This window comes from Alligator sinensis, unplaced genomic scaffold, assembly GCF_000455745.1.
Source record: "Alligator sinensis unplaced genomic scaffold, ASM45574v1 scaffold52_1, whole genome shotgun sequence".
Taxonomy (NCBI): domain Eukaryota; kingdom Metazoa; phylum Chordata; order Crocodylia; family Alligatoridae; genus Alligator; species Alligator sinensis.
Window position 1 is genome coordinate 2,135,015 of NW_005842152.1, and position 9,450 is coordinate 2,144,464.

The 9,450-nt window shown below is 44.4% G+C and overlaps 1 protein-coding gene across 1 annotated transcript in view; it reads right to left on the reverse strand.

The window, feature by feature from the left end:
- Window positions 1-3,799, reverse strand: part of LOC102383457 (protein CLN8-like) — a 26,498-nt gene extending 22,699 nt beyond the window's left edge. Inside the window, exon 1 of the mRNA XM_014520775.2 lies at window positions 3,647-3,799. The gene's annotated coding sequence lies outside the window, so the exon portion shown is untranslated. The remainder of the gene's footprint in view (window positions 1-3,646) is intronic.
- Between the last annotated feature and the right edge of the window lie 5,651 nt (window positions 3,800-9,450).

A 9,450-nucleotide genomic window follows, 5' to 3' on the forward strand; every position in this document is an offset into this window, starting at 1 on the left:
TCGAGTAGCATGTAAAAAGCTGAAAGTGCTTGTCTGAGCATTTTTCTTTTTCATAATGTACGGAATACCCAAGATGTGCCCAACTAGAACACGCAGTCTTTCCTGTATATTACAAATTAAGGTCTTCTGAGTTATAAAAAAGCAACCTTGTAATAAAAGTTAACCCAGCAGTGTCCCCCAAACCACCAGATCTAACATCACAGGTATGGGTTCCTACAGTAACATTTTCAACCTAGCTATAAGATTCCACTCCAGACATTACTTAAAAAAGAAGCAAACAAACCTCCCCCCACAAACAAAACCAAAACAAACCCCCCCCAATGTCTTTTCGTTTTCAGTCGCTACATATTTTTGAAAGACTTCTGCATTAAATCTTCATCTTCCCTGAGATCAGTTGTTATACCAGCTAATATGTGTTTTATATTAGAAACTTTTGGGGTGTTATCTTTGGAACACAGATGTGCCCAAGCTGCTTCCAAGGTCTTAGCTGTACTACTAAATGTGTAATCTCAGTTTAATGCTTGCACACACCCAGCAAGGCTGCTCTGGGTGGTGTCTAATGAATCCAAATGATTGCATCCAAACTTACAGTTATTCCATTTTCTTTAGGACAATCCCACACTTTAGCTATTAAGGGCACTTGTACACATGATGAAATTGGCCTTTTACTTGGTTTAATTGTCCCTTTTAACCATTTTTATGGCATCACCATTTACACTTGCAGCAGCATATTATGTTTTAATTTTGTCACACTGTACACATGCGGTAGAATATTTCACTTTAAACGACTTTGTTATGTAGCAAAGTAAAACACTTCTGATGTATTTTAGTTTGCTATATAACAAATTGCAGCAATACATCTGGAGAAGGTGGTGGGGATTGTGCACAGGGTGCTGGAAGCCTGGGTGGGCTCGTGGAAGCTCAGGCTTGGCAGTCTTCCAGTGCTCTGTGTACCATCACCACCACCTTTTCCGGCTGCCAACACATCCAGCCGCCGTCCTGCTGTCTTCCTGAACTCCCAACCAGCCCATTCCCAGGCAGCCCCAGGTGGTGGGAAAGCAGCAGGGAGGGTGCACGGGGTGCTGGAAGTCTACCAAGCCCAAGATTCCCTGAGCACACCTAGGTTTACAGTGCCTCATGCACCATTGGATCTGGCGGATGCTGCCTGTGACCTGGGGCAGCACCCACCTGCTAGCACCCCACCTAGATGGCCACGGGGGCCACCACCATCACAGAGGGAAGCACTGGGTCCTGTCTCCACCCCTCCCCTCAGTTCAGAGGCTGCACGACCCAGCAGCAGCTCACGTGGGCAGGCTCTGCTGAGAAAGGAAAAAAAAAAGTGGTGAGGGGCCTGCTTTTTTTTTTCCAGCAGAGCCTGCCCACATCTCCCACAACTAGGGGGTGTGCTGCTGCTGGGGGGCCTGGGGCCTGCCCTCCATGGCAGCAGCACCCCCCCAGATGGCACCCGTCTGCTAGCACCCTGCCCAGAGGATTCCAGGGGGGCACCACCATGGCGGAGGGAAGAACCTGGATCTCCCCCACCCTCCCCACAGCTCAAGGACTGCTTGGCCCACCAACAGCTCACCCCCAAGCCATGGGAATGCAGGTAGGTTTCGAGAGAAAAAAAAATGATCAGCACCTTGCCACTTTTATCTTTTTTTCCCTCTCAGCAGAGAGTGCCGGCATGAGCTGGCACCAGGTTGTGCAGCCTCCAAGCTGTAGGGGTCCCAGTCCTTTTCTCTGCAGTAGCAGAGCCCCCCAGGACCACCTGGGTGGGGTGCTAGTGGGTGAGTGCTAACTGGGGGACACCGCTGCCGCAGAGGGAAGGAATGGGGCCCCCCATAGCTCAGGGCCCATGGGCAACTTGGCCCCCAGCCACAAGAGAGGTAGGCAGGCTTCACTGGAAAAAAAAAAGTGGGCCCCTTGCTGGGTTTTTTTTCTGGTAGAGCCTGCCCCCGGCTGCGGGGGTGATGAGCTGCCAGCAGGCTGTCACTGTTCCATAGCAGTGACATAAGTCCCTAAATAGAAACAGTGGGATTTTAACTGACACAAGCAGCCTAAGGAACATATACCAACTTCATATAAAAAAAAACCCCATCAATCAAAGGCTGCAGACTTGCCATGTGAAACCATTCAGCTACTGTTTTTACTGCATAATATATTCATTCTCAGAGATCAGTTTGTGTTTATTCAGTTTATGCAAGCTCTGCATTAGTTCCTGTTAGCTCTGTCTTGTCAGTTCTAGACTTTTTAATCAGCTTTAACTACAACTACCCTGCAGAACGGAATAATGGTGCTAATATTCTTTGTGAAGCGATTTACAATTTTAGATGAGATTATTTTAAAAAGTTAAACTGTTTGCTGACTGCTTAGTTCAGAGCTAATAACTGCTGCAGAGTGAAATGTCTGTAAGAAACAAGCTTCTCTTTGAACCTGGTGGAACTTCGCTGGGTACTGCAGAGAGCTGAGGATTTTGGGGAGCCCAACACAGCAGTGGATTCAGGCATGGGGCAAGGAGGGGTACAGTCCTCCAGCTTTGGCTGTGCCATGCATGCATAGTAAGCTCTGAGCTCACTGCCTGGTCAGATTAGGCTCCTGCCAGGGCTCTGCAAAAGCAGCAAGCTCTGAGCTCACCAGCCGACTGAGGCAGCGGCTGCAGTACCTGCTTTTGTGTAGCTCCAGAGCCCACAGGGTGAATGCTGCTGCTGTTCCACTTTCCCCTTCCCACTGAATTCAGCAGCAGAGAAAGAAGGGGATGAGTAGTGGCAGCAGCTCTTACCCTCTGGTCTCTGCAGCTGTGTGAAAGCAGGGGCTCCAGGCAAACCACATGCCAAGAGCTCACTTGTGGCAGACCCAGAGGTGTGTGTCTGCACTACCTCACCCCACTAGGATCCATGCTTGTCCTAGTCAGATGATTCTTTCCACTATTCCTTTTCCCTCATAGAGTCCTTCAAAACATTGTATGGAAATATTGTGGGAATGCTAACTCATTTCTTGATCAATTATTATCCATCATTATCATCAGGCATAGTGCTTAGACAAGTCACCCTTCATTTTCCCTTCCAATCATTCCGTCTTTTCAAGGGTAGAGAATCCTGTTGTTCCACTTCTAATCTCCCCTTTTTCAATTTTGATATAAGAACCTCTCATGTTTTCTTTCATAGTCCCTAGTTTCTCCCTTAAACATGCTCTTGAGATATCCAATTGAAAGTCTCCTCCTCCTCCTGGCCATCTACCCCAGGGTCTACAATGTTCCTCTTAAACAAAAAGGACCTGACTTATTACAAGAAGGGTTGCTCTAGCCCCTACTTTCTTCTGTCTCTTCTAGTTCTCTCTTTCATCTCCAAATTATCTTATTCTCATTCTTCCAATTTTTTAACAAAACCCATAATTTTCATTTCCATGTCCTCTATTATATTCATGCCTTTTACTACTCACCACACATTACTACATCCTCCTTCCACCCCTTCTCCCTGGTCCCAATTTCTTAAGAAAGGTGGTGGGATTCAAATTACTGCCCTCATCAGTGAGCCACTCTATACTCTCCCTGTTCTGATTCCCTCATCTTCTAATTTGGCATCTAGTACCACTTGTGGTACAGTTCTCCATCAAGCCTGTGGAAATAAATAATAAATTATATTAATACCTGTTGTAGTTTGAGATCGATGATAAGTTTCTGCTGTTCTTAGGTCCCAGTGAATATGATAGTGTGGGTAATGGATGCACACATTTTCAGCTGAATCTTCAGGCTCCTCCTTTACATCTAGACATGTTTTAACAGTTGAGGCCAGGCAAGAATGATCAGCTTTGATATCTAGCCTCTTGCTTCATAACTATAGTCAGAAGTTTCAGCTAGTCTTTCAGGTATAGCCTGTTTCTCCAGTACTTGTTTTTATGTTCACTCCTCCAGCTTTTCCCATAAGGGACATTTAATCCCATTTTAGAACTAATAAAACATATTTTTCTGTGCATCTATCCTTGAGATATTTTTATGATTTCTTTGGTTCATGATATTTTCTTTTCAAGTGAAGCTCTATGTAAACTACGGTAGCAAAATGATTTCCAATCTAAGGATAAAAATGTCTTGGGCTTACTTATTTGTCTATGCAATAAATTTACTATCCCTGGCAGCAGCATGCCTCAAACATGCTGCACTTCTTCAGGTAGGCTGCTTCCTAAACCAGAAGTAGAGTAGTAACAGTCAAAGGGTTATGCAGGTGGGATAATTAGTGCTGCTGAGTGACAGTGCCATTTAGCTAAGTTAATTTGTTTGATTGCATGTCCAGGCAGATGTTACTGTACTGCTTCCAAGGCCTGGAGGATCATAGCATACATGAAGCACCTCTTCTGGGGCTGGTAAGCCTTTGTCTGTGTTAGGTCAAGATCTACCTCCCTTATTCAAGATCTACCTCCCTTATTACCTCTGTCTGACTATCTCCTCAATTCTCTTACCCTTAACTTCAGGCAGCTGATAATAGTTAGGACTTTGTTATACTTTTTGCTGTGAGCCTCACAAATGTTGATCAGTGTAAGTTCTAGCTTCAAATTTGGAGCAGTCATACCCTTAGTCTAGGAACTCTACAGGTAGGAGTGTGAGAGAGATCCTGGGATACTGGAAGACTTCAATCTGGGCACCACATCTCTGGGGAGTGGACACACCTTAATGAGACAGGATCTGGGTAGTGCAGATTAGAGATAATCCTGCCCTAGAGCGGTGTAACTTTGAGCTGCATGATGAGTGCTTAAACAAGGTATTAATGTGGGACAGTCCAGGGTTTAAGAGCTCCAGGAGCCACCCCAAATTACCATGTAATAAGGCCCTTCCTGTGTAAACAGGCTGAGACAAGGCTGAAGAGCTCAAAGGGTGTCTTTACACATGTTGTAATTACAGAGCATCAGAGCAGCATCCCTGCCTGTGTACAGGCACCCAAAATTGCTGCTTGCCAAACAAACTCAGGACGCAGTTCATCTCTGGGGCTTCTGCCAACAACCATTCACTGGTTAAAAGCAATATAATAAGTCATATCTTCATAACTTTGGTTACTTTCTGATAAATTCATCATGGTCACTTTGAGACAACGTTTTTAGAGCCATAAACAACTTCTTTGAATAAGAAGCCCTGAAGAATGAAAGAGAAGGAATTATGTTCATCTTTATCTAGAGTAAAATTCAACAGTTATTATTTCAAGTAGTAATTGGAGTTGTCACTATGGAACAATAATCACAATGCAATGAACCTGAAAAATTGCAATGCTATAGAGGCAAAAGCAATGAGGACAAGGAAGCACTTTGAAAATTTCACCTTAAAGTTATGGAAAGCTAACAAACTGCAGTGAGTTAAAAGGGAGCGGAGACATGTTGAACCTGAAATACTCCATAGTAATTGGCCTTGTACCTGCTCTTATTGTGTGGAAAGAGAAAGCTAAAGTTTGGTGACTAATCCCAGTTTCACTGAGGATGGGAGGAAAGGGAGGACACTGAAAACTGCAACTAAAAGCAGACAGTTGGGAAGAAATATCCCACATGGGCAGATTATCATAAAATGATCAAAGATGGAGATTCTTGCACATCTTTTTTATATACAACTATTTTATTTTTTTCATGGAAAAAGAGTCTATCTGCTCATTTTAGGTATTCCTTGAGCAATATTAAAATACAGACTGCAAAACCTCTTTCATGTAACCCCCAACTAGCAAACCAGTCAACTAAAGAATACAACAGCCTTTCAAATGTTGCTGTTCCTCCCCTTCATCTTTTCATACATAGGGGTCAAAAGGCAAACATCTGGAACTAGCTATAGAACAGTGGGAGAGCTGGATCTCATAGGTCAGTGTGGTAATCCCTATGCAGAAAATCAAGTATGCCCAGGACCATTTTCCCGCAATGTCTTGCTTGGGGTGGGGGAGGGGAACAGTTTATAAAACGTGTGACCTAGCAGCTGATTCATATCCAATCTCCCTGCCATTCCTATTTCTGCTGTATCAGGGCGAACAAAGTTCTTTTTCATAATTTTTCTCTGTCTTTTCTAGCATGTAACATTAGTTTGTGATATGTATGAGGAGTTCTTCAGATGCTTTATTTTTGAAGATTAAAGTGCTAAAATGTTGTTAGCCTTCTATTCATAAAAGTGTGATGAAGGAAGCAATGGTAGGTGGGTGAGAGAAAAAAGAAGTTGCAAGGAATGAGGAAGGTGCATTAGAGAAAAAGAGACCCTTTTATTTATTTTCAGAACTTGATCTAAAGCTCACAAAAGCCTATAGGAGTCTCCACTGCTTTTGAGAGATTTCAGGTGTGTGTGTGTTTATGTGTGCATGTGCATGTGTGAGTATGCCTACACTGTTAGTAATGAATGTTTAGGAGATCTGGTAGGATTTTGAGGCCCTGAACTTGCTGAGGTTCTCTCCAGCTTCAAATGGAACTACTCAAAATGGATAAATGAGAGCAAATCTTTGCTGGATAAATCCTTAATCCAGTCAACAAAATCTAAATTTTTTTCCAAACTCATGGATGATGCTGATACATAGTCCTCCCACAGTGATTTATAAGCAATAGAAAAATCAAACTCTTTGTACTCTGGAAATGATGCTGGCTCTAGTCACATGGCCATAGTTGAAAAATTACTTCAACTTACAATTCTGTAGCTATTTGTGAGCTGCATCGGCTATATCTGGGATGGACTATATCAGCAATACTCAGAATGTGGCTCCTGAGCCTGAAGTGACTCTTCAATTTATCAGTTGTGGTTTTTCACATAAAGTGTTATCAAAGGTTGTCATGTCTTTGTTTATGTTCAATTGTTTGGTTTTTATTTTTTTGTACTGCATACATTGAAAATCTGACTAATGCAATATGTGCTATCTCTTTCTATCAGTCATGATACAAATACTGCATCCTTGTCTATATCATATATTTATATCAGTTGGGATACAGATATCACAGGTTTTTGTTTTTCTTTTGGCCAGAAACATGCTTGCCACAATTCATCTATGTTGTTAGTTAATAACAACAGTGATGGTTAATTCCCATTGCTTATGTTGATCCTGCACCAGTTAGGACTGGGTGTGTCTATACAAGATGTTTACTGTGGAGTTCCCTAATTACCTCCACAGTAAACATCTCAGTGTCTACAATTGTGGCCCTATTTGGATGCAGAAAACTAATAAAATCTGCAGCAGGTTAGTACTTGTAAATAAATACAAGTACTATTCTGCTGTGGAGTTTATTCATACACAGCAACATATGTATAGATACTGACCCAGGTGGCTGGGGGTGGGGGGCATGAGGATGCTTCAGTGTTGGCACTGTCAGCTGGCTAGCCCCACACTTAAGCACCCTTGTGCTCCATTCAGCCCCTCCAGAGCATGTTGAGCCATGTGGGAGAAGCCCCGGGCTGGCAGGCTAACCCGCAGGACCTCTGCTAGCTGGGGCTGCTCCAACCTGTTTCAATATGCTGTGGTCTCATATGCAATGTCCAAACGGTACACCTGGGAACAGTAAACTCCAGTGCAAAATGTGCCGGAGTTTATTGCTTCAACTTAATTGCACATGTAGATATGCCCACTGGGATATAATTGAATACAAAATTACAATGTCCGTAGCTACTTTAATAACAAGATACATATAGACTTCTTGGGAACCCTAATCAGGGTTTCAACTTTCTGCAGTAACAAGAAATGAAATACTTGCTTTCCATTGAAATGTAAACACCGGACACCAGATCATAGAATCATAGAAGTAGGGTCGGAAGGGACCTTGTAGATCTTCAAGTCCAACCCCCTGCCTGGACAGGAGGAAAACTGGGCTCAAATGACCCCAGCCAGGTAGGCATCGAGCCGCTTCTTAAAGACCCCCAGGGTAAGTGCCAGTGCCACTTTCCTTGGAAGTTGGGTCCAGATCCTAGCTGCCCTAACTGTGAAGTAGTTCTTACGGATGTCTAATCTAAATCTACTCTCCAACAACTTGTGGCCGTTATTCCTTGTTATCCCGGCGGGCGCTAGGGGAAACAAGGTCTCCCCCAAACCCTTCTGGTCCCCCTTAGTGAGTTTATAGACAGTCACAAGGTCCCCCCTCAGCCTTCTCTTGTGAAGGCTGAACAGGTTCAGGTCCTGTAGCCTCTCATTGTAGGGTCTGCCCTGCTGTCCCCAGATCATGCGGGTGGCCCTCCTCTGGACCCTCTCAATGTTGTCCACATCCCTCTTGAAGTGGGGTGCCCAGAACTGGACGCAGTACTCCAGCTGTTGCCTGACCAGTGTTGCATAGAGGGGGAGGATCACCTCCTTGGCCCTACTTGAGATGCACTTGTGGATGCACGATAGGGTCTGGTTAGCCCTGCCGACCGTGACCTCACATTGTCGGCCCATGTTCATCTTGGAGTCAATGATGACTCCAAGATCCCTTTCTGCCTCTGTGATCTCAAGAAGGGAGTTTCCCATCTTATAAGTGTGCTGCCGGTTACTACTGCCCAAGTGCAGCACCCTGCACTTGTCCGTATTGAAACGCATCCTGTTTTTGTTAGCTCACCCCTGCAACCTATCCAGGTCTTTCTGTAGTCTTTCCCTCCCTACTAGCATGCCGACCTCACCCCAAATCTTGGTATCATCAGCAAATTTGAACAGGTTGCTTTTCACCCTGTCGACCAAATCTCTGATAAAGAACAGTGCGGGCCCAAAGACCGAGCCCTGGGGGACTCCACTGCCCGCTTCCCTCCAGGTTGAATATGATCCGTCCACCACCACCCTCTGAGTATGACCCTTCAGCCAATTCGCAATCCATCTGACCGTGTAGGCATCAATGCCACAGTCGCCTAGTTTTTTAATGAGGATTGGGTGGGAGACAGTGTCAAAGGCCTTGCTGAAGTCCAGAAAGACTACATCCACGGCGGCACCTGCATCCAATGCTTTTGTGACCTGACTTTAAAAGGCAATCAGGTTGGTCTGACATGACCTGCCCCTAATGAATCCATGCTGGTTTCCCTTGACCATCATCCCCAATGCCGGCCCATCACAGATGTGCTCCTTGATGAGCTTCTCAAAGAGTTTCCCCAGGATTGAGGTAAGACTGACGGGCCTATAGTTGCCCGGGTCCTCCCTCCTCCCTTTCTTAAAGATGGGGACCACATTGGCAGATACAGAGCCCAAGCATGATTCTCTCTTTTGCTTTCTTCATTAGTTATATACATTACCCCATCTTGTATTGCATGTCAATCTGAAGTTGGTAATAGGGAGCAGTGAGTGCTAAACGGAAAAACACCTTCCTCAGCAATGTCACTGGTGAACAGCAATCTAATAAATTAAGTTTTGGTGATTTTAGCTATCTGCTTTACCTATATCTCATATGGATTATACGAACTAAAAGGAACTAGCCTTAGTAATGTTTCATATTTAACATTTCTCAGCAGGTGTGTATTGGTTCTTCAGGAGCCTTGGAAAATCTGGACACCAAAAGAAAGAA